A 25,409-nucleotide genomic window follows, 5' to 3' on the forward strand; every position below is an offset into this window, starting at 1 on the left:
TCTTCTTCTTCTTCTTCTTCTTCTTCTTCTTCTTCTTCCTCTTCTTCCTCTTCTTCTTCTTCTTCTTCTCCTTCTCCTCCTCCTCCTCCTCCTCCTCCTCCTCCTTCTTCTTCTTCTTCTTCTTCTTCTCCTCCATCTCCATGGTGATCATTTCAGGTTAATCTATTACCTTTTATTTAGATTATTGTAATAGATTCCCATATTATATGCCAATCTTCCTGAAATTCTTCTTTAGTTATTTGTTAGTTAGTTATTCTATTAAGATGTTATTAATTCATTTAATAAATACTTCTTGAACATTCCTTTCTACCCATTTTCTAAGCTCTGGAGTAAGATGTTATTAATTCATTTAATAAATACTTCTTGAACATTCCTTTCTACCCATTTTCTAAGCTCTGGAGTAAACATGACATAGTCAGGATACTCATGCTGCATTAAATTTATTTTTCAACTTCTTATACAGGAGACAAATGACAAATGAACAACAACAACAAAAATGTATGTGTCCCTGAGTGAGAAAGAGATATGTTAGGTAATGTTATGAAGAAAACTTAAGCAGTGTATAAAAGTATAGAATGATAAAATCCCTATTTGAGGAACATGCTGAACAGTGCAAGAATGAAGTGAGGGACCGAGCTAAACAAAGATCTGGAGGAAAAGCATGGCAGCAGTAATGCACTAAGCAGCAAGTGCAAAGGCCCTAAGGCAGGTAAGTCTTGATGCCTTTGACAAAGAGCAAGAAAGTCATTCTGGCTGGAGTAGAGGAAGCAAGGTGATGGTTGGTAGGAGGTAAGGTCAGAGAAGGTACAAAACGACCAGGTCATTAGAGGCTACCCAACCTGTTTAAACATGTTTCTTCATGCTTCAATGAATAAAATTCAGTCTCCTTGAATGGGTAACCAAGGCTCTCTGTTGGTTATTTTATTTGAATTTGTCCAACTTTATCTTTCATAGCTCTCTTACATGAATTCTTTATATAAGTCCAACTAGTCTATTCATTAGACACTAAGTTACTTTGCATGGCCATGCTATGAGAATGTTCTCCCTTCCCTCTGCAATCTCTGACTATTGAAATTGGCAGGATCTATAGGGTCTAGTTCAAATCTCTTCAAAGAATCCTCCTGATTGGAAAGTTCTGCTTGTCAGTGTCATTATAAAGTTATATCTTCTTTACATTAGACGTGTGTGTGTGTGTGTGTGTGTGTTGTCTTTTCTATGATGCATTTCAAGCTTCTAGAGACTTGCTCATCATGGTTTTGTATCCCCTTTGTATCTTGGGTAGAGCCTTATAGAAATTAAAATATGATTTAAAAGTGACTTGATTAAAGAATCACATGTAATAGCTTTGAAAGAAACATGATTGCAAAGTTTAATCCTTTCATTTCTGCAGGATAAAATAGGATACTGATGTAAACACACAATGTAATTTATTTTATTTTTTGTTTATTTATTTTTTACTTTCCAATAACATTGTCCAATAACATTGGGATGTTCATTCATTCATTCACATTTTATTTATTTGACAAATATTTATTGCATATCATGGTAAGAGTTGAGGAAACAAAACAAAAAGGTCAAAACGGATACTGCTCCAACCTTCATGGAACTTAAAGCACATAGGATGGTTTATTTTAATGGGAGTTGTATATGTATTTAGTGATTTTAAAATCAGAGGCTGTGTAATATAGTGGAAAGAGGGAAACAAACATTTAATGAGTACCTCCTAATAAAGGCATATGTCATCTTATTTCTCACTTCTCGCTATAGTACACCATCTTATGTCATGAATATATAGATGCACACGTTTACCATTTTTAAACAATTATTTATAAAGTTTATATGGTAGGAAAATGTCAGTATATCTCCTAATTATAAACTCTATTCATACACTTACTCAACAACAACCATTTGTTGAAAGACTTTACTACCAGATGTGGTGAGGTGGGTAGTCTAGTAAATAAGATGGGCAATATTCCTGTTCTCATGGAGATTGTCTTTGAGTAGTTGTAACAATTTTAAATTAGCACTATGAATATACTATTTTAGTATTAATTAGAATTAATCTTCTTGGCAAAAAGAGGATTCTTGAATCTGTATTCCATAAATCAGTGAGGCCAACTCTGCAGTTCCGGGAGGGTTAGTGGGCAGAGGAAGAGGGACAGCCATGTCCACCTGTGCCTGGGTCTCCAAGAGAGCTGCAGAATATGGGTCTTATGCCCAAGATAAAATTTGTTTTCCACCCCATTTCATAATAAATGTAATATTAAAACAGAATACAGGATTTATATAAAGAAATAGATATTTGCCCACTCCTTTCTTTAAGTGTTGGAAAATTATATTTTTTAAAATGTTTTGGGGGGGGTGGATGGGGGTGGCAAACAAATTGAAATCTGTTTTTATTTGTTTATTTTAACTTAAATTTTAGGTAGTTAACATAATTTAGATTGTTAGTTAGATGATATTCAATAAATACTGGTTATATTAATGAAAGAATTAATAAAATATTAGGAAGAACAGTCTAGTTTTTTTCCAAGCGTGATAAATTCTTATATCCTTAAACAAGAAACATTCTGACATCACTTTTCATTCGCAGGACGAGACTGTGTAAACAATCTATCATTTATGAATCTTCCTTTGTAAATAATGAAACTATAAAAACTGTAGACACCTAACAATAATACACATTTTTCTAAGATTTCTAATACTCTCAAAAGGTTTTATCAGTGTTATTGTTGACAAGGAGATTGTACAACTTGCTACAAACACACTACGGAAATTGAAATCGATTTTTCCTCAAGGCTTCTACAAAGTCATCTTTCAAGACCTGCTATAATCTTGATGCTCCCAAAGCAATCCACACGTTTTTGCCCACTTTGTCTCTTTTTCTGTTTTTCTTGTTCTTATTCCTTTCTCTTTTCTCACAAATTGTGAGTTTTCTTGCTTGTCATTTTGTTAAAAGTATGCATACTAACTTTGAAGATCAAACATTATGGAATAAAGAAATATAACCAAAAATATCATTTGCACAAAAACATTATTAGCATTTTGGTGTAATATTCTGTAATCTGTATCTCCGTATTTCAGTTACTATTATTTCATGACTATCAATAAACAAAGATCTATTTCATAAGTGTAATTACCACACAGTTATTCTTTGCATATTTGTGCATACTTAATCAGTTCCCACTTACCACTAAGGATCATATTTCTGGTTTCAGAAGGAATTCATGATCTTCCACTGAAATAATGGGAGAATTATTATGAAATATTGCTTCTATGACATATTTTCAAAGAATGTTGAACAAATAATGCTTTGATATTTTTAGAGACATCCATTTTCCAGTAAAAAATATTTGGTTAAGTGTGACATACACAACATATATTGGGGTTGGGTGAATTTCTAGAGGTCAATTAAATGCTACATAATAAAGTTATTTTTACCCTGGGTCACTGGTTCTTAATCCTGGCTGCAAATGACACACATCCCTTGAACTTTGAAAAAAATAACCATACTCAGATTGCACTCTGAACCAGTGAGAATGAATCTTTGAATGAAACCAAGGCTTCTGCTGGATTTAAAATCTCCTAAGTTGGGACACCTGGGTGGCTCAGTTGGTTGACCATCTGCCTTCAGCTCAGGTCATGATCCCAGGGTCCTGGGATTGAGTCCCACATCTGGCTCCTTGTTCGGCAGGGAACCTACTTCCTTCTCTGCCTGCTTCTCCCTCTGCCTGCCACTCCCCCTGCTTGTGCTCTCTCTCAATCTGACAAATAAATAAATAAAATCTTATAAAAGAATAAAAATAAATAAAAGCTCCTAAGTGGGGGCACCTGGGTAGTGCAGTGAGTTAAGCACTGACTCTTGGTTTTGGCTCAGATCATGATCTCAGGGTCATGATCTCAGGGTTATGAGATCGAGCCCTGAATGGGGCTCTGCGCTCAGCACAGAGTCTGCTTGGGTTTCTCTCTCCCTCTCCCTCTGCCCTTCTCCCCTGCTCTCTAAGATAAATAAATAAATCTTTTTTAAAAAATTAAAAGCTCCTAAATGAATGTGTAAAGTGAAGGTTGAGAATCACTGAGTATGATTCCAAAGTAATTTGGATCTGTAATATGCAGAATTCATACTACAAAGGTTGATAAATAAAAGCATCTTTTCTTTTGGGGAGAATGGAAGTTCATCTTAAAATAGGGGAAATATTAATATGTATAGTGCATACACAGAGTTTGTTCATTCTAGCTTGTAGAATCTCTTTTTGTGTATGCCACTTACCCCTAAGCATTCTCTGAGAATCAAGTTTAATGCTAACGGATGGTTTGAAAAGAACTACTTATGGCTATTTCTCCTTTTACCTGAGGACAAACCACCATGGTTTTCCTTGAAGGCTCAAGGCTAGATTTGTGGATTATTTATCCCAAGTGGAACATTTTAATAATGTAGCGTTTTGAATTAGCTGAATTAAAGTTATGATATGGGCTTTCTTTGAGAGACACCAAAGTGTAAGAAGGGGAGGAAAACAGGAAAATGAGGGGAAGTTTACTGTCATTTGAAGTGACTGAACTAGACTTTGATATGAATGGTGCCTCAAAGCTGTAGGGACAATATCATATTTTTCATTTTACCAAGGTATAGAAAGAAATGGAAATATGTCTACTTGCACAAACCTCAAAGCATACAAATCTAAAAGCATCCAAAAAAAGGTGACTTTCATTGAAATAAAATCTATAGAGAGCAATGTTTCCATGGGACACTGGAAAGTTACAGGCAAAAATGTCTCACAAGCATACTGATATTTTTTGGTATTTCTCTTCTTGTATTTTTTTAATCACAGATAAGATGATTGTAGGTTAAAGGCTAAAGGGCAATTTTGAACTAAATGGAAAACTTTTGTCTTTGAATTAGTATTTCCTTAATTCTCTAATGCCAGGAACATTTTCATTTTGAATAGAATTTTAAAACATACTGTACTTTTTAAAAAGCAATAAAAACACATTTACTGTAGTTAAGAATATGTGAAATAGGTTAAGGTACAAGAAATGATCAATATAATTAGATATTTTCAGCCAATTATTACTGTACAGGCATAATTTTTTTGAATCTAGTTTAATAGTATTATAGAATAGATCTCACACAAAATAATTCAATGGTGTTTTTTATTCTTTTTTAAATTTCATAGGCAGTTATAACAGATTGGAAAAAATTATCTCATGACATTTAATGATGATGAAAAATGTTCTTTGCTATTTTGTTTTTTAATTGTGTTTTAAGTTCATAAAGAACCCACATTGCTGCTATAGCATAATTTATGGTTGTAACAAATATTCCCTGGTCAAGACATTGACTATATGACATCAAGCAGACCTATAATTTTATGCAAAAGTTTTATGAGAAAAATGAACAGGATAACCCAAACAACTGTGGAAGTTGTCAATATCTAGAAATTTGACAATATAGAGACACTATCTACAAATTTGACAGATATAAATGGTATATAAAACTTCAGATGATTATTTCAATGTTTTTAATTGTTGAGATAATCTTCAGGTATAAAGTTATATTTCCCATTCTTCACAAAGGATGAGATCTTTTATTTACAGGGTCTGCTTTCAATAGTAGCACTTCACAGTTATAAGGGGCTTGTTTGCAGGAGCTCTGGAGATTCAGACAATTAAACGCTCCTAGAGCACTGGGCTCACAAAATGATTCAGAAAACTATCAAAAATAGAAGAGGTAAATGAAAAGATTCAAATAGCAGAAGTTCCAAATTCATCAATCAGAGTTTTTGTCATTTTTCCTGGGAATGGTTTAGGACAGAGTTATGAGGCACTGGGACTGGACCAAAAATTGTTCTTTCTTAATCCTAAGAACACATACTTATAGCAGTTAAAGAATTTAGTTATGAACATGTGATTTTTTTACATCACTGTTTTTTGTTCCAGTTTTATTCTAGCCTGAACTCAGAATTGTACTATTTTGGGGGGTGCCTGTGTGGCTTGGTCGGTTAAACGTCTACCTTCAGCTCAGATCATGATCCCAGGGTCCTGGGATTAAGCCCTGCATCAGGCTCCCTGCTCCGCAGGAAGCCTGCTTCTCCCTCTCCCTCTGCTGCTCCCCCTGCTTGTGCTTTCTCTCTCTCTCTCTCAAATATATAAATAAAATCTTTAAAAAAATTAAAATAAAATAAAAAGAATTGTACTGTTCTGAAGCAGTTTTAATTTTAGTTTATGTGAAAGTTTTGTGTTAAAGTATTGTTTTTATTTTGTATTGCATATGATAGTGGGTGGAGGGATGCTATGAAAAAAAATGTATCAGGCAAGCCTAATTGAATTTGGTGATGAGACCATGTGAATAACAGCCAGGAGCTCTCAGTTCTAGCTTAAAGTTTGCCTCATTCTCCTTGTGTGGCCGTGGTGAATCATTCACTTCCCGTTGTGTCTCTTACCTCATCTATCAGAGAGAAAGAATAATATTTACACATTCATATACAGATTACCTATTTCTTGAGGGTAGAGACCTTGTCATCTTCAAGAATTTTTCCCTAGCATTTTTTATAGTGCTGATCATTGGCAGTTACTTGAAAACAATTGGTCTAATATTTAATAAATGAATGAAATGAATTGAGATGCTAGGTGTATAAATTATTAAAATTATAAGTATTAAATAATTATACCATGGTATTATTAAAGAAGACATGTAGATGGATTATGGAGACAGCTGTCCATCCATTTTGATTACTTTGATCAAATCTGAGAAAGTAACTGTATGATTTAGCAGAAATATCATTGAACTGCAGATCAGGAGCCATAGGGTCTAAGAATGGCCTAGAGTCTCACCAAAGTCATGGAGTCTTAGAGTTGAACAGATGGGGATGTTCTCCAAGGTCTTCTTCTTTCACTCATTTTATGAATGAGAAAAGCAGTGGTCACTTATCCATAGTCTTACAGTTACTAATACCCAGTTCTCCTTGTTTCCTCTTCAGAGAACTTCCTTCCAGAACTTGGCCAAGTCCTTGACCATACTAGCCAAATGCCTTCTTCTCTAGGAGGTTGAATTAGGTGATCACCAGAGTTTCTTAGTATTACAATTTCTGGATTATTTAAAGGGGAAAATCTCTTTTTTTGTTGGTTTCTATTTTCTATTTGTATCCCTAGTAAATTAAAACAGTAAAGGATTCTTCAATAATGCCTATTGTCACTTTGCTGACATTTTACTTCTAAATGGAATAACGAACTACAAAAGAACAACAACAACAACTCTATAACACATTTAAAGTGAGAAATAAAAGAGTTTGATTCTGAGACTTCTTTGCCAAGGAATTTGTGTGGCCTTTTCCCAATCCAACTAGTAAAAGGCTTAATCCTGTTTCCAGGCAAAACACTTCCAAAATTGCCAGTGAATGTGGAGGATACAGTTGGAATCACTCCTGGTAACTTGAACAAATTATTCAGCAAATTTCCAGTGCTGTGGGGAGAGAAGACCACAGTAACAAGAACGCCTTTCTTGCCAAATGGGTAAAGCTGGGGGCGGGGGGGCGGGTGCAGAATGTGATGTTAAGAAGGAGAAGAAGCTATTCCAAAGAATTGCCTGAATTCCTTGGGAGAGTGTGGAAGACTCTAACAGTTGTTTTACTCTGGTAATGATTAAGGGTACTTTAGATTTGTTGTGCTTAGAAAGTTAGGTGTTCAAACAGACTGACTATCCATGAACATTTTAAGATAGTATATTTTTTCCTGTCTTTCTTTTTTTAAAGAAAATCCCTTCCAAGAGATTTATTGGTTTTTCAAGGTTCAAACCAAACCTGATCTTTCTGTGAGGGCCCCAACTCTCTGAGGAATCCATATTGTTTACTGTGTATATTTAGTGAGGGAGTAGGAGACTTACCCATTATTTCCTGGTTTCTTACACATTCAGGCAGTAGGCAAGGCAATAAATAGAAAGATGAATCTGAACACCTGCGTCTTACTGTTAAATCTTACTTGGTGAGATTGAGCAAGAGCCTCCTCTAGGTTGGTTTCTACACCTATGTGATTCTCAACCTTGGGGCTCCAAACTCCCTCGAGTCCTTTAGAATGTCAAGGGAATCCAAAAACCTTAATGTATTTTAAATAAAGCTTAGTTGAAATCCATTATGTCCTCCTCAATTAGGGCACAGTGTCTGCATAAAACTGTCTCTTTACTTTTTATGGCAATAACAATAGCAGCTTAATGTGGCCCCACCAGTTGTCCTGTGCTGAGCAGTTATTCTGATAGAAAGTCATTATGTGCGTTAAATTATTTCATTAACAAATATATTTCGGTAGATACAATCTTTTAAGACAAAAGGCATTGGGGGGGAAAGAAGTATTATATTTTTTGAAGGATCAAAGATGGGAACCCATGCACTGGGTCATCTCTAAAGTGTTTCCTGGTCCAAGACTGGAGGTCAGGGATTGGTGAACTTTTTCTGTAAAATGGCCACATGGAAATATTTCAGGTTTTGTGGGCCAAACAATCTCTGTCGCTACTCAGTTTTGCTATTACAGAATGAAAACAGCCATAGACAATATGTAGGTGAATAGATTTGTCTGTGCTCTCATAAAACCTTATTTCTAAAAATAAGCAATGGGTTAAATTTGGCCAGCAGACAATAGTTTGGTGATCCCTCTCTGGTGATCCCTGAAACTCTGAGACTGCTTACTCACCAAGGGAAGAGATACAGAGACAGAAGGAAAGGTAAGCAAGAAGGAATCTGTCTCATGTCTATTAAAGCCTTATGCTTAAGTTTTTTATACCAGGTGCGTTGATAAAATGACATCAGAGGAATTAAGTTTTTAATAAAAATTTTAAACTTTTTTCTTGTCAGTTCAGATGGAAGAATAAACAATGGGGAGGTGGGGGTCATATCAACCTCAGGCACAACCAGACTGGCCAAGAAACACATAGGCCTAGGCTCAAGGGATAGGAATGCTTGCTTATCATTCAAAGAAACCTCTAGGACAAGTAGCTAGCCAGTACTACCCTAGAGATATAATCACCAGATGTACTTAATGGAGTCTCTAACATAAATAATAAAGACATCTATTTTTTTTTTTTCAGATTCTAAGTCTCTTGGGATGGAGAAGTCTGCCTGGGGGGCCAGATGAAGTAGCACTAGAACACCTGTTAGCATGACTCATGGTCCTCCAATCAATGGTGTCTACCTTCTCAGGAGATTTCTGCCCCAAACTTTGCCCTTAAGAACCTTCACTTGCAAGCCATCAGGGAGTTTGAGACTTACAGCTTTAGTTCCCCATTCTCATGGATGATGCTTAACCAATAAATAGCCTATCTTTCTTCACTGCAAAAGCCTGGTGTCTGTATTTATTGACTTGCTGTTGAATTGGGCAGACAAACTCTCCTTTGGTTTGGTTACAATAACCGATGCCCTCAAGTTGTTGTATTTGTCTTCATAGTGTCAAGCCTACATTCATACTAGCCCACATTGAGCACAATAGCTGGATGCAGAATAAGTAGTAGCAGCTTTACCCCAAAGAGCATGCTGCAGGGCTCCAAGCTCAGCTCTCCTTTTGAGATTCCTAACTGGGGCAAGTAGAAGACTCAGTATTGTGGACAGAAAGTCCCAGAAGATGGTTTTTTTCTGTATAGCAGAAGTTCCTAGTTCAGACCAAATATCCATGTTCTGCTCCTTCATTTTCACTAGAACTTCTTGTGTGTAGCTGCAATCATGGCTGCCTGGATTAAATATTTTTGGCCTTTTGAAGCTGGTTTGGTTTCATGACTAAGGTTTGGCTAATGGGAAATAAGCAGAGGTGTTGTGTATGACTTAATGGAAATATTCTGGAAGGGAGGTGGTGTGCTTTTCTTATTCCCTTTTTCCTATCGGCTAAAATGCAGACACAATGGCTGGAGTTGCAGCAGGTATATGGATTATGAGGAGAAAGTCACATGCTGAGAATGACAGAGTTGCAAGTTGAAAGGAACCTGGGTCCTTGATGATTTTGTGAGAGAGAAATCAATGTCTACTTTCTAAAGAACATCATTAGTTTAGATTTTCTTGCTTTGGAACAGAGTTCTAACTGAAACATCCACTTGCTCTCAGAAAAGAGGGCAGTCCTGGCCTCAATTTAGAAATTTATATTCATCTAGGCTTGGGAAAGTCCCTACTTCTATTTTGATTTGAATAGTCTTAGGATTTGCCCTGCACTTCTAAGTCATTCATTGGTCAGGGGACTTTCCAGAAATTGGCTCTTTGACTAGGGGTGGAGGATGAGGGAGCTGTGGTCCCCCTAGCTTGTTATCTCAGATGCATTCATCTGCATCTGAGATCCACAGGGTTGGATTTGGATTTGGATTAAAATGTGTTGTAAGCCTTTGCTGCTTTCTTGTACTACTGTTCATCCAGCTGTAGAGTTTCAAAGGAAAAGGTCAAGCTCTTCCCTTCCATTGGTTCTGTGAGATTTCTTACCCCATTTGTCTGACCTACTAGTTTTTTCTAATAAGCGTCATTTTTTTATATGCAGGTGTTGACATTGTTTTCCTCTTGGAAAAGCCAGGTAAGCATGAGAGTTGTGACTACATAACTCACAAACAAGAAGATCTAGTTCTCTGGAATACAAGAAGGGCTACCCCTATAGACTCTGGAATAAACCACAACTTACTGTACCATTTCCAAAACATGAAGGCAAGTGGGGAGAGAGTGAGTTCAGAGTGAGACAGACTTAGATTTAAGGCCATAGATGTGTTATCAATTCATCCCAACATTTGTATTTTCATTAAGTATTGATTGAGTACTTCTTATATTCCAGGAACTCTTACAGAGGCTAGGGGACTGGTGGCAAACAAGATATACAAATTCACTATTCTCACTGAGGTTATATTCTAATGGGGGTAGACAGAAAACAAAACCATAAACTCAAAAAAAGATGATTTTAGATAATGTATGCAAAGAATAACACAGGGAGTTGTTTGGGAGGGGAAAAATCTAGATTGGGTGCTCTAGATAAACTAAACAGCCTTTATGAATAGGTGATATTCCAGCAGAGAACTGAATGGCAAGAAGCACCCCTCCATCTTGAACTTCCAATGCACAAGCTCTAAAGAAAGAGAGATCTTGGAGGGTTGGAGGAGTAGAAAACAGATCAGAATGGCTGTGGAGCAGTGAGGGAGGAGATAATGGTGGGAAGGAAGCTGGAAGGGGAGAAGATGTTTCATGGAAAGGAATTTGAATTTCATCAAAGAACAATGAAAGCTATTAGAACTTTTTTAGTAGATGATTGACACATTGTATTATAAAATATAATTCTGATGGTCATGTGGAAAATAAAATATAAATGAAATGACTCAGGGGCGCCTGAGTGGCTCAGTCGTTAAGCGTCTGCCTTCGGCTCAGGTCATGATAACAGGGTCCTGGGATCGAGCCCCGCATCGGGCTCCCTGCTCCGCGGGAAGCCTGCTTCTCCCTCTCCAACTCCCCCTGCTTGTGTTCCCTCTCTCACTGTGTCTCTCTCTGTCAAAAAAAAAAAAAAAAAAAAAATGAAATGACTCAAACACTTAAATGTAAAATTAGAATTTTTGAAGTACTGATATAGTTTGTTCGTATTAGCCAAGCTAAAGAAAGTTTGACTTGTTCACAAAATGGTGTTTTTCACATTAATTCAACTTGAAAATAAAATAATGAAGCTCTTAACTCTGAGTAGACAAGAGTCTTTATTAATCTAGAAATTAAGATACATCAGGAAGTACAGGCCTATTTAGACCAGTCACTTCCAGCTCAGGAAAAGTTTACAAAGCTGTTTCTGAATTTGAATGCCATTCAAATGCTTTGGACGACTTGCTGATTAATACAAGAGAAATGGCAAATGACATATGTCAGGTTCCAAAGGAATTAAAATATTTTCTGCAATAAACAGGATGCAATAAATGGTAATAGTAATAAAAATAAATTAAGGAAAAAGTTTTGGTGTGTGTTTGGTTTTTGAAAGAAATGGTCCATGATAGGAAACTACGTGATATATTTCCTTGGCTGGCAAAGAGGTGTCTACCTTGCTCCAAGTAACAAAATATGACCAGGTAGCCTAAAAGAGAGTCCCTAAAACACTGCCCACATTCTCAGAGCAAAATGGAGGGATCAAAGACAAACAAAATTATTGAATGTCAGATGATTTCAGGCATATGCGTGCCATGCACTTTTACCAGTTATTTAATTTCACTGAATCTCAACTGTATAAATTTGAAATAATGTTGCCTGCTCAAACATAGCTCATAGAACTCTTTTATGTATGTATGTATGATGAGGTAAAAACATTCTAAAAACCATGTAGCTTAAAAAACGTAGCATATTGTTATTATTACATGTAGTAACAGTGATCATCTCCTTGGAATTAAAGATCCACAATGACATGAAATTTGTTTTATGACATGTTATTACTATACATTTTAAACATAATACTTAAAAAGTACTTCCCAGAGAATGGTAGAAATAATACTAACTTGCATATATTGAGCATTTTCCCTGTGCCAAGCACTAGGCAAGTTTTCATGATTGTAAGGGCACATTCTCACAAAACTAGCTACTGTTGTCCTGCATTACGATGAAGTTGAAACTTAGAGAGGTTATACAGCTTGCCAGGGTGAAAGTAAGTGGTGGTAGTAAGTAGTGACTCCCGAAGTTAAAACCAAAGTGGTCTGACTCCAGAATTCAAGGCCTTAACCAAACTGCCTTCTTGCTTCTCCACATTTTAATCTTTAATTTAATTGTTAGAAAATCATGGGACTGGTCGGTGGTGATACTTAGAAAAATAACTGTTAGTTCAATATAACAAAACATTAAAAAATGTTGTTGCCTGTGACAATCGTGCCTCAAATCTGGTCCAGGCCTGCATGAGCCAGGTCATTCTGGGTGGGGGCCAAGCAAGGACATAGGGTGGGATGGGCTGCATGGAGGTTATGGCCAGGGGCCTTGCTTTTGTTTGGGTGTGGTGGGCCCATCAGGCTTATTACATTATTAAAAATTATTAATTCAAAAACTAGCTAACTAAAAGCAGACCTTGCCTTAAATGCAACAGCAATGACTATGTCATGAAGTAGGATTATGACTAACCCAATATTTAAATCTCTGTACTTGATGTCAGCAAAATAAATGAAAATGAAAGAAAGAGAGAGGATTAAATATGAGTGTTCTCAGTTTAAATACCATTTTAGAAGCATCTGAGGAACCAAACTCTCTTTCCCCAAAGGGTGGCACAGTTCTTCTAGCTAAGCCATCTGACCCTCTGCCCTCAGGAAATGCTTGCTTCAGGACTTAAACAAAGTCCTCTCTTGCTTTTCAGTTTCACCTGATGACTCATCTTGGCTGGAATTTAGTTGTTAGAGGTTGGAGTTGAGTTTTTTCATTAAATAGAAAACTTTAAGCAAATTATTTAATTGAAGAATCTTGAAGAGAATTTAGGAAACTGGCCATGTGGGGAAATTTTGGATGATCCAGTTTTAAACTTGGTTGCAGGAGGGGGAGTGGAATTAGGAGAAAAGGAGACCTGCCCGATGGCCATGGATCAACAATTTTGGAGTGGGACCAAAGCTTCTACTAGAATTGACTGAATATAGGGCATGGTTGCTGATGTGTGGTCTTTTCCACCTGGGCACCAGAACTCCTCATTTCTAACTAGCTCTGTGAGTTAGAAAATGATAAATAATCTGGGCTTAGATTTTTTTTCTTTGAAATTAAGAGACTTAGGATACCTGGGTGGCTTGGTCAGTTAAACGTCTGCCTTTGGCTCAGGTCATGATCCCAGGGTCATGGGATCGAGTTCCATATTGGGCTCCTTGTTTGGCCGAGAGCCTGCTTCTCCCTCTGCCTGCCACTCCCCCTGCTTGTGGTCTCTCTCTCTCTCTGCCAAATAAATAAATAAAATCTTAAAAAGAATAAAATAAAATAAGCTTTAAAAAAATAAAATTAAGAGGCTTGAGCAGATAATATTTAAGCTTCTCTTTTCAGATACATACATACATATATATGGAGAGAGAGAGATCCTTGAAGTACTTTGGCATACTGAATTATGAGCCAGGTTTATATAAAACTATTCTTACTTTGCAAATTTTTTGTTGAACATTGAATACTCTTAAGTATAGCTGAATGTCATAAGAAGATAAAGTTTTTGCTTTGGAAGTTTATACTGCACACATATTCTCTAAGTAGCTTGCTACATATATGAATTGAATGCATGTTTACAAATCACTTTTTTTCAGACTGGGTTCCCTAGACTCTGATATACTTCACCCCTTTCTTTCTGTTTCTGCCCTGTTTGTTCACCTAACTCTTCCCTCTTTAGGATATTGCAAATGTGAATTCTTGTTTGGTCAGCTTGCTTAAAGGAAGATGGATGATTGAGCATAAATCATTGTCCATTTGTTTCACACTTTAGTTTCATTCTGTGAGATTCTTCTGCATTAGTTGGGGGGTAGGGAGGCTGAAAGTGAGGGTAAGGGTATGGGATACTTCCATTTAAACACAGGAAATGTTTTTGTTTTAAATTTTGCAGCTGGTTTGGCTTTTGGTGGTCATAGGTTAATGGGAAATACATGTCTATAAAACTCAAAATGAGCAACATAAATTTAAGATCAGTGCCTAACACTCATTACTTCTTATTTTCCCAATAACTCCACAAGAAGGACTATGAGTATCTTTATTTTACAAATGAGGAAACTAACGCTTACTGAGTTACATAAATTGCCTCCGGTTGCACCATCAGCGATTGGCTAAGCTGGAGTTGTAGCTTGGTCTACTGGCTGTAAGGTGGGCACACCATGGCTCTGCCCTCCTGAAGGTTATCCACAAATGCCCTGTCCATTAGGTCAAGGATCAGAGAGAGAAGACATCATCTAATTATTGTCATCAGTGGAACTTCAGCTTCCAAACCATCATATCAAGGAATTTTGGAAAGAAATACTTAATTTTTTTCCTGAATTATAAGAAGGCAATGATTTATATCACTTATTTGACTAATAATATTCTTACTTGGTTTCCCCACACAATTAATGATATTGTTTCTTCAAATGTTTGGTTGAATTTCGTGGTATGATTATGGAAAAGAATCACTTCTCATGTCTCATTGATATTAACATGGGAATGAATTCACTTTAACCATGAAACATTCTGAGGCAAAAGGGCATATTAAGAGAATTAAATTCAACCCTGGCTTGCCCTCTTGTTACTTTTGGCTGTTAGTGACAATTTATCTAGGAGTAAAAACACATATGCCTTACTTATTTCAAGTAACCATACTAAATTAATGGTGTTATAAAATGCCCCAGAAGCTTTTTTTTTTTAGTTCTAAGATAACCTTTAAAATTTGATTCTGGCCCTAGTCACCAGTTATTAATTGCTTTTAACTTTCCTTTCTGATTTGTATTCCTTCCTCATTTTGAAGTCTAGTTTCTTAAGGAATGAACTTAAATATACATCATCAGTGTCCAAGACTTTCTTGATATTTAATGATGACTCATCTGCCATTTAACACATGAAAAATCTATGCATTTTGGACTTCTTACTAAGAAATATAAGTACTCCTTAATAGAATATGACTAGCAGAGCCCATTTAAAAATGCCATTCAATATGTCCTCAGTAGCAAATCAAAATCAAACGATTCCAGTGTCAAGGATGTCCCTTTTCATACTCTATTATGTGATTGATGATTTGAAAGGGAACAATTTGTTTTTCTCAGTCAACGAATGTTATATTTACTTTGAGCTCTTAGTGCTTTATGAAAGCAGACAAAAGAAATGACTGGGTTTTGTCTACTAGTGTACTTTCCAGGTAAATGCACTACATACTAATTTTTAAAAGTGAATTGTCCTCTAGACAGTTTTTCTTATAACTTTTAGTACACAAAGTAACTTTTCTGGGTAGTATCCCCCCAGGAAAAAATGAGAAAGATGTGTGAAAAGGTTGTTCCTTACATGATAGGATGTGCATAAATAGGAACAGACAGATGAAAAGTAGCAAAGGGGCACATTTTGTCCTGAGCACTTCTTCTATTTTTAAACCTCTCATCTACATCATTTGAAACATCAGCCATCACAGGCCTTCCCTGGGTAACAGGACCACTTGGTTCATTCTGATCAGGAGTCAGCCATAGACAGTGTCACATGCTCCGAGTGAGACTGTCATTCATCCTCTCCTTCCCTTCTCCCTGCACCCCTGTGTTGGTCCTTTTTACGACCTTCTCTTTGCTAACTTCCAGTGCAGTTTGCCCTGGGTGAACTTTTCCATATGGGGTCATTTTTGGCTACTAGACTGAAAACAGCGTTCTTCATTTTAAATTTCATCTGATCCAATGGTGCCTTGTAGAAGCAATGCCTTAGTGGTGGAATTTTAAATATCCTGGAGAAGAAGCAGGAGAGACGATTTTAAAACGCAAAGCCTTCCTGTTTCCTCTACTCAAATTATATCGGAAATCACCATAGCAAGCTGATCAATTCCAATAATTTTAATCTCCCATGTGGTTTGCATTTTAATTAATTCATGCATTCAACAAATATTTGCTGAATGCTGACAAAAAGCCAGGCACTGTCCTGGGTGTTGGGCCAACAACAATGAACAAGATAGGTGAGGTTTTTACCTTTGTGGAATTTATAATCTGACAATGTAGACATTGATGCATGTGCCAAGTAAGATATATCTGATGCATATGATGAAAGGTGAAGGACAGGTTGCTATGGGAACACATGACAGAGAGAGCTAACCTACCTGGGGAGGCAGAGAAAGACTCTGGGATGAATAAGTCAAAAACAAGGACTGACCAGGTAAGTTAGCCACCCGACAATGCCCCACATGCCTGCCATCTCATTACCCGAAGACACTTCTCTGCTTTCTGTCAGCCTGTTTCTGTCATTCCTAACCTAATGATGGTTGGCACGGGAATGAGAACAATCATACCCTTTGCTAAGGACTAACATTTATTCTCACTCTTTATTCTTGATTTAGTTGATTTGGTATGTGCCTTATTAAAACGTAGAATCTTAGGGCATTATTTTTAAATATGGCGGATCTTCTGGTCACAGTTCTCATTAGTCTGCCATGAAACTGAAGGTTTGGGAAATAGATAAATACTTGGAATTATAAACGATTCATACACAATTGGGGCTGAGATGGAAAGAACGCTTTACAAAATACTCAGAATAATTACTTAATATGACTAAATAGTTCAACAACAAAATTCAGAAAAGAAGGGATTTTTAAATGACCTGGTAAGAATTATAATTCACTTTGTATCAGACACATCACACTAAAAAAACACATAGGCGAGAGCACACACCCCCATAAATTCTTTCAATGGCTGTGTGTTTCTCAGAAGGTTAGAAGAGTGCTTTAGTAATAGGAGTGTGTAGAACATTGTGCTGTTCGATTTTTGTTTTGTAACAAAGTCAATATTTATTAAACACACTTTCTGGATGGTCAGGTTTTAGGCACCCTGCCACATACTAAAAACAAAGAAGGACCCGAGACAAAAGCAGCTCTGCTTCTGGGCTGCTGGCAATACATTTTTATTGTTTTCCTCACACTCAAAGTGTTTTCAGTGCTCTAAAAACTACTAGATATGCTATTTTATTGCAGAGGCCCTTCAAAACATAATTTGAAAAATATAGCATATAAAATTTCGTCATCTACTTCTTCTTAAGTGTGCCATAAAATTCCCTCAAGTTCAACTGGGTATGGTTTTCGCTTGACCAACCCAGCCAGCAAGCACTCCACTGCCTTACCATCACGTGGAAAACATGCATTGTTTTATAAATATTGCCATTGAGAAGTGAGAAGTAGGAACTGTTGAAAAGAATTGTATCATCCTCGGCATTTATTTAAGTTGTTCAATAATTGAAATTAAACAAACGATTAATGTATAAGAATGTTTTTAGTAATCATACAGATTTTGAAGTGCTTATTTATTTAAACAAATATGTTATGTGTCTCTTCACATTGATATACTTAGTAAAACATTTGTTAAGTCTAAGAAGTATACAGATAACCAACCCATGAGAAAGACCACTGAGAAACCATAGAAGCGCCCTTGAAACAGAAGCTAGGTTGACCAAGAAATGAAAAAGAAACTATGACAGTAAAGATGAACAGAAAACACTGAAGAAAACAAAGATTGAGAATGAGAAGAATAAATGCCCTGTGATTAATGAAACAGAAGCACTAGATACAAATCATCAGAAAGCTTGAATCGGCTTGAAAGGGTGGAAGACAAGAGTAGGTGTTTAGCTTCTGTGCACTGCAAAACAATATATCAGCATTTGAGACAAACATTAAACACGAGTGTGAATATAATACCATTTAATAAAAACTACTAAAATAAGCCAAGACTGTGCGTGGTACACTGGAAAAGTTAGTTTTTCCATCAAGCACATATGGATATGGAGTCTACCAAATTGGAAAAACACAAACAAGACAAGACTTTGTTATACAAGCTAAAGCCTTAAAAGTCAGGTATTATGACTATAATGTTTATAAGGAAATCAAAATGGGTAATTCAAGCCTTCGTAAAAAAGCCACAAAACTTTTTTATTCTGGGGAAGTGCATTTATATATCCATTTCTTTAAGTTAAAAGCCTACTCATCATAGTTATTTGTATTGTTAAAAGGAACTCCTCTGAAAAGCACTTACTGAGAGGATGATAGTATCCATGTTGTGCTCAGTCCTTGTACATTCTGAGCTGAATGCCAAGCCCACATCAGTACGTTGTCAGTTACTAAAGTTTTGTGTTTTTTTTAAAGATTTTATTTATTTATTTGACAGAGAGAGCGCGCGAGAGAGGGAACACAAGCAGGGGGAGTGGGAGAAGGAGAAGCAGGCTTCCTGCGGAGCAGGGAGCCCGATGCGGGGCTCCATCCCAAGACCCTGGGATCATGACCTGAGCCGAAGGCAGACGCTCAACGACTGAGCCACCCAGGCGCCCAAGCCACCCAGGCGCCCTAAAGTTTTACTCAATATTTAGAGAGAGGGGCCAAAGAGATAAATGTGAAATCGGAGTGATAGCTTATTCCCAGGAGAGAACACTATTTTTGGAAGTATAAAAGATCCTCAATGGATAAATATTATTTTAAAGATGCTGAACAGTCTTGGTGTATTAGGATGTTTACATCCTAGAACACGTTATAAAAATTGAAAATAAGATGAATTTTAAAAATTAATTTTTATATTAAAAGCAAATTTTGAACACAATATGAAAATATGGTAAGCTAATGTGAGCTAAATGTTGGATTTATTTGAATATTTATAATAAAGTATGCTTAGAAAAAATAGGGTGAAGATCTAGATGCCTTCTTTGATAAAAAGATTTCTAAATGTGATAAATAAAAGGGATTATTAAAAATAAAATAGAGACATTATGTGTATCTGAAATTATGTATGTTACTTTATGTTGGAGGAGGTAATCAAACAGGCATGACCACATCTTGACCCGAGAGCTAGACCCAGGCAACCAGAAGCCCCTCACCTCCTACCTCCCATCTTTGAAATATACATTTTGCCCACCGTTCCCACAGTGGGAGCTGTTCCAAGGATGCTGCCTTGAGAGAGAATGGTGTTGTTGAGACCACCGGGACTGAATACATGGCAAAACCCAGTTAAGGCCTCTATATAAAATTTTACGATTCTGGTGGGCAGGTCTAGATCTCTCATGAGCCAGGCCCTCTCCAAAGTCTGTATCTTTTGTTTGCTTGTTTCTTTCTTTTTTTTAATTTTTAGATTAAATTAAAATTTTAAATTTAAATTTAATAGTTAACATATAGTGCAATATTAGTTTCTGGAATAGAATTCAGTGATTCATCCCTTACACATAACACCCAGTGCTCATCACAAGTACCCTTTTTAATCCCCATCACCCATCCAACCCATCATCCACCCACCTCCCTCCATCAACCCTCAGTTTGTTCTCTGTTGTTAAGAGTCACTTGTGGCTTGTTTCCCTCTCTCCTTTTCTTCTTTTCCCCTTCCCATACATTCATCTGTTTTCTTTCTTAAATTCCACGTATGAGTGAGATCATATGGTATTTGTCTTTCTCTGACTGACTTATTTCACTTAGCATAATAAAATCTAGCTCTGTCGATGTCGTTGCAAATGGCAAGATTTCATTCTTTTTGATGTCTTTTGTTTCATTCTTTTTGATATCTTTTGTTTCTGTCTGGACTATTTTTTTCTGAGTTTGAACTCTAAGAAGAAAAGCACCATCACTTTTTACTCCACTCAGCACAATGCTTTGTAGGTAAAAGCCAGTTACTCTGAGAAGAAAGCTAACTCAAGTAAGATTAAGTATTGTGAGGAAGAAGCTACATACCTCCTTTTAAGAAATATTTAATAAGTATAGGAAGTATAGATGTGTGAGGCACTAGTTAAAATAGGAAAAAGTTAGTTTTAGAATAGGCAGGTGCTAATTTTTATTTTAGAATAAGCCAAATAAAACAATCTATAAAACTCATGAATTTAATGCCTGGTATTGGCCTCAAGCATTCTCTAGATCAGGGTTGGCAAACTGGTCAAATCTGGTCCACAGTGTCTCTTTGCAAATAAAGTTTTAGTGGTACATAGCCTTGCCCATTTGTTTGTATATTGTCTACAGCTGTTTTTACACCAAAATGTCAGAGTTTGAGTAGTTGCAGCAAAGACTGAATGACCCAGAAATTTGAAAATATTTACTATCTGACACTTTACAGAAAAAAGCCTACTCTAAAAAAATGTACTCTATTTCTCCTTTTATGGTCATCAATAGGCCAATTTCTGTTATTCCAGGACAGTGGTCCAATAGAAGCTCTTCAGAATTATATAAAATTGTGCAAGAGAATCAGATTTATAAGCTGAGCATGACTTATATTGCTTTTTACTACCAGCAGTGAGTTATGTGATATATGACCTCAACAAAACTCTGCAAAATTCTTGGAACCCAGACCCAGGGAGCCAAGTGTTTGCAAAAATACAAAATTCAGAGAAATTACGTCACTCATTATGAAGCTAAATATTTCAGAGAAATACCTTTGTGACTTGTTTCACGAATTCAGCTAGATATAATGATTACAGCCTAGGGCAGCAATCTGTTTTAAAAACAACAACCCATGAGTACATCTGCTTTTAATTGTGAATGATTTTCTAGGTGAGCGTTTATATAACAAATGACCTGATACTTGCAAATATCAATTTCATCTAGGACTCAAGTAGAAAAAAAAAATAATAGCTGTGCTACAATTGCAGAATGTACATTTCATAGGTTTGTACCTGATTTGGGCTTAATCCATCAAAAATCATCTTCTTGTCTAAATTATCTGCCTTTCCAACCTACGCTTTTTTTTTTAATTGTCCATTCTAATCTTTATATTCCTATTCTTTGTGTATCTTTCTATTCTTTCTATTTCTACAACCTCACGTCTGAGCTTGGTATATAGGTTATAAGATAAAATAACAACACAATCCTATATCAAATTATATCAAATATAAATTAGTATAGCTTATACAGGGCATGTAAATATTATCTAATACCCTCACCAGCCCCTTGAGATAGAGCAGATAGCTTCAATTTGGATGTGGAGAAACTGAAGTAGAAAAAAGGTAAATGGTTTGTCTACAGTTAGATAATAAAAAGTAGAATCAGTACAAAAAGGAGGTCCTTTTAATCTAAATCCAGGCTCATGTCACTGAAGTGATAGCCTTCTCAGAGAATCAGGTTATTTTTAATCTGTGAAATAACACAACATGCAATCATTATGTTGATTACTATTATTGTCATTTATAAGGCAGTGGTTGGTTTTCACACTGTGGACAGGGGCTAAAATTTGAGGATTGATAGGATTACAACAACTATGTTAAAAATATTTGTATAACTTGTAACCATTTTAATTAGGCACCGTACTTGATTTTCACAGAACTTGTTTAGGGTTTCTTTGAAAGAATCAGTGGGTTGGATAGGAACATTATAGGAATTTCATTTGTATACTATTTCATTATCTCTATAAGACATATTGGATAAATTTGCAAGATAGAAGCAGTTGAAGCAAGATTTTTAGGGGTAAGGGTGAGACACAGAGACCAATGATATTTATATTGTAAGCTCATTTCATACATAAGTTGGTATACCCTTCTTTGTAGCCTTATACTGTACCTCTAAAATTTTTTTATGCTCCTTTATCAGTAAAAAATACTTGAGCATGTACCTGTTGGGCATGTTTTTAAAATCAATACATATATTTGATTAGTTTATAATTTGTGTATGTATTTTTATTCTAATACACTGTAAATTTTAAATAAAAATGAGATGGAAACTAAAAATAATATGAAGAAATGATTTTAAATTAATTTTTAATTTTAGTTATTTGTAGTCACCCCTTTTCCCCCCACCAAAATAAAAACAAAAACAAAAACAAAGCTGAGTTCACACAGGCTGGTGGGCTGGGTTTTTTTTGGGGGGGGTTAGGAATGTGATTAAATGTAAGTCAGTATTTTTTCCCTTGATTTCTATGTAATTCCTCGTGACACTTAACTACTACTGGCTATTATGGTGGCCAAATGTATGCAAATCCAAATAAAACAAGTGCATTATTGGCTATGTTTACGTACTCAAGATACTATTTTTAAATATCAGTCACAAACTAAATAAAAGGGTTGTTTGGTAATTTGATTAGTAAATTTATATAGTCCTCAAGGTCAACTGGTTATTCATACAAAACAATTGGATTTTGTACAATTTTAATAATGAGTTCAAAATTCACTGAAACCCCTCATTTGAAAAAATTTTAAATGAGTCAGAAAATTTTAGATCCAGGTGATTTTTTCCAAAGTTTTTAAACATTGCACACTTAAATCATATAATGATGGAAACTTCTCCAATCGTCCATTTTCAAAATACTCTTTCCACAGCAGAGATTTCTTTAGAAAAGTGTTACTTTTTCATTCATTTAAAAATTGTCTTCTTTACAATAAAGAAATCAAAGAATATCTTTTAATTTTTTTCCCCAGGTACATCCTAAGTGACATCAGCTTATGAGATCATTACTCTCTACCCCCTCCATCCCATGGGGGCTAACAAAGACAGGAGAAGTCAGCTCTGCCACTTTGGGACGGATCACTTAGGCTTATAGGTGCAATATTATATTCAATTCCCAGTTTCTTAGAAGGATATTTTATAGACTTTTTCCCATTTTTAAAATAAGGATTACTTGAATTAAAATTACATAGTATAGTCCACTTAACTGCCTTCCTTGAAGGCTCTGTGACTTCCACTTTTCCTTCAGGATAGTTCTCCGTTTCTGTTACAGAGGTCTGAGTAAGCCTGACAGCAACAAGCTTTATATTAGTATTAGCTGAGCTTAATTTTATTTTATTTTTGCATAACAATGAAATATACATCGTGGCTCCCAAATTTGCTTCTTTTGTTCCAGTCTAGTGGATGAGCATGTCTATCAGTGCTTGCCTACAGTCCACCGTGGAGGAAATGTGGATGCCGTGAGACATCGCAATTGACGATCAAGCATTTCAAATGCAGAAGTCTCCCAAATTGGATTATTCAAGGGTTGGAACACCACTTCAATTAAGGTATGAGTCTGGGGCTTATGAAACATTAGGTCCCAGGGCAACATTTTATGCCCCCACTCTGCTACCCTTTTGAGTCATGGCAGGAGCTTTGGTAGCATTGGAGTTTGTCATACCTCGGAGCCTAGAGTATTTGAATGCCTTGTTTTACCCTAGGATCTCTGTGTGACAGCTAGAGAAAATGAGCCCTGACTTTTCAAAAATACTTACAGCAAGATAATGTCCAAAAGGTGCTAACGAACAGGACCACTGACTTCACTTAATGCTCTATTAGACCAGGCTAATGAACACATAAAGTCATCATGGCTCTCTGTCAAAGTGAACTTTATTTGAACCTGTTTCAAAGCCAACACACAGGGGCTGACATGGACGCATAAAATTTTGATAATTTAGACATTAAAATGAGCCAGATGCCCTTTTATTAAGTACATACTTCATATTCTGAGTGCAATCAGCATTAAAAGAGGTGAGCAGGGGTGGGGAGCATTCAAAACAACAACAGGAACAGTGTAGTTGGTGGTGCAGCAGTTTTAGTTCTTGGATTTGACCACAACCTGTCTTTGATTCTGGCAATTGAAATTATTTTATAGCAAATTATTAAATACATATGTCTCAGAAGGCATATAGTCATAAGATGGAAGAAGCCTGTGTCCCTGAGTCACCCACTGGGAGATTCCGCAGGAAACACCCCGTTGGACTCTGATGGATCCCATATGGACGTCCAGTGGATTGTGCTAAGCCACTGCGAGTTGTCTGGTTAAGCAGCAAGACCATGCTAGCTGGTCTGATATACCTTGTCCTGCTCCCCTTCTCCTCCATGAACTGGTACTGTGGCGGTATCACATACAAGAGAAGAAATGGTCCATTCTACTTAAAGAGATGGAAGATACTATCCCTGAGCAATAGCCTCAAAGTCATAAAGTGGAGAGCAGCCCTGTGTATGTTAGGACAATTCCTCTAAAGAGAGATTTGGCTTTTTTTTTAAGTTATAAAACACCTTTCAGTTGATAAAATTGATGTTTTATGTAGAGTAATGTGAAGGACAATAAAAGCCCTTCCCTTCCCTTTCCAAAAATGCCCTCTCATCTTTGCTTTGATATGGTATACAAAGGCCCATTTGGCTTAAGAGATTATCTTCAGAAGTCTGGTACTAAAGTATCTATTTGAACTAAAAGGGAACAAAGATATGTGGACTTCCCTTTTTCTCTAAAATGGTGCTGCATCTGTTCACCTACACTATGCGAACATGGCACTTTGGGAAGCCATAGTAGGATCCTAAATGTATCTAAATGCTCCAGTGGGATTTCTCTTCATTAACATCCACATAATAAGCCCGACCTTGGGGCACCTGGGTGGCTCAGTCGTTAAGCGTCTGCCTTCGGCTCAGATCATGATCCTGGAGTCCCTGGATCGAGTCCCGCATCGGGCTCCCTGCTCGGCAGCGAGCCTGCTTCTCCCTCTCGCACTCCCCCTGCTTGTGTTCCCTCTCTCGCTGTGTCTTTCTCTGTCAAATAAATAAATCTTAAAAAAAAAAAAAAAAAAAAGCCCGACCTTTCAGTCTACACTTTGTGAGGGGTCTCCACTTCTCTCAAATCTCTGGAATTTCACAGGATTATATTTACTCCTCACTCCGTATTTCGGATAACGCTGAGTTATCACTGGTGCTGACTGTTGCCCCATTTCCTTGGTTGTCCTCTTCACACCACTCTCAATGCCATTCTTCCCACTTCTCTTCCTTAATTCCTCAAAATGACAATGTAAAGGTTTTGAGTGGATCAGACTATGAAAGCAACAGAGATAGCTTGGCCTTGCAGCCTTATGGGTGGAAACCTCACTTTGCATCCTTATAGAAGTCCA

At 36.5% G+C, this 25,409-nt stretch overlaps 1 long non-coding RNA gene across 1 annotated transcript in view; it reads right to left on the reverse strand.

Moving 5' to 3' along the window:
* Window positions 1-25,409, reverse strand: part of LOC118006473 — a 49,316-nt gene that overhangs the window by 11,181 nt on the left and 12,726 nt on the right. The window contains exon 2 of the long non-coding RNA XR_004678089.1: window positions 3,192-3,238. This is a non-coding gene — a long non-coding RNA (uncharacterized LOC118006473). The remainder of the gene's footprint in view (window positions 1-3,191; window positions 3,239-25,409) is intronic.

Source organism: Mirounga leonina, unplaced genomic scaffold (genome assembly GCF_011800145.1).
Source record: "Mirounga leonina isolate KUSES-001 unplaced genomic scaffold, KU_Mleo_1.0 Mir_97, whole genome shotgun sequence".
Classification (NCBI taxonomy): Eukaryota; Metazoa; Chordata; class Mammalia; order Carnivora; family Phocidae; genus Mirounga; species Mirounga leonina.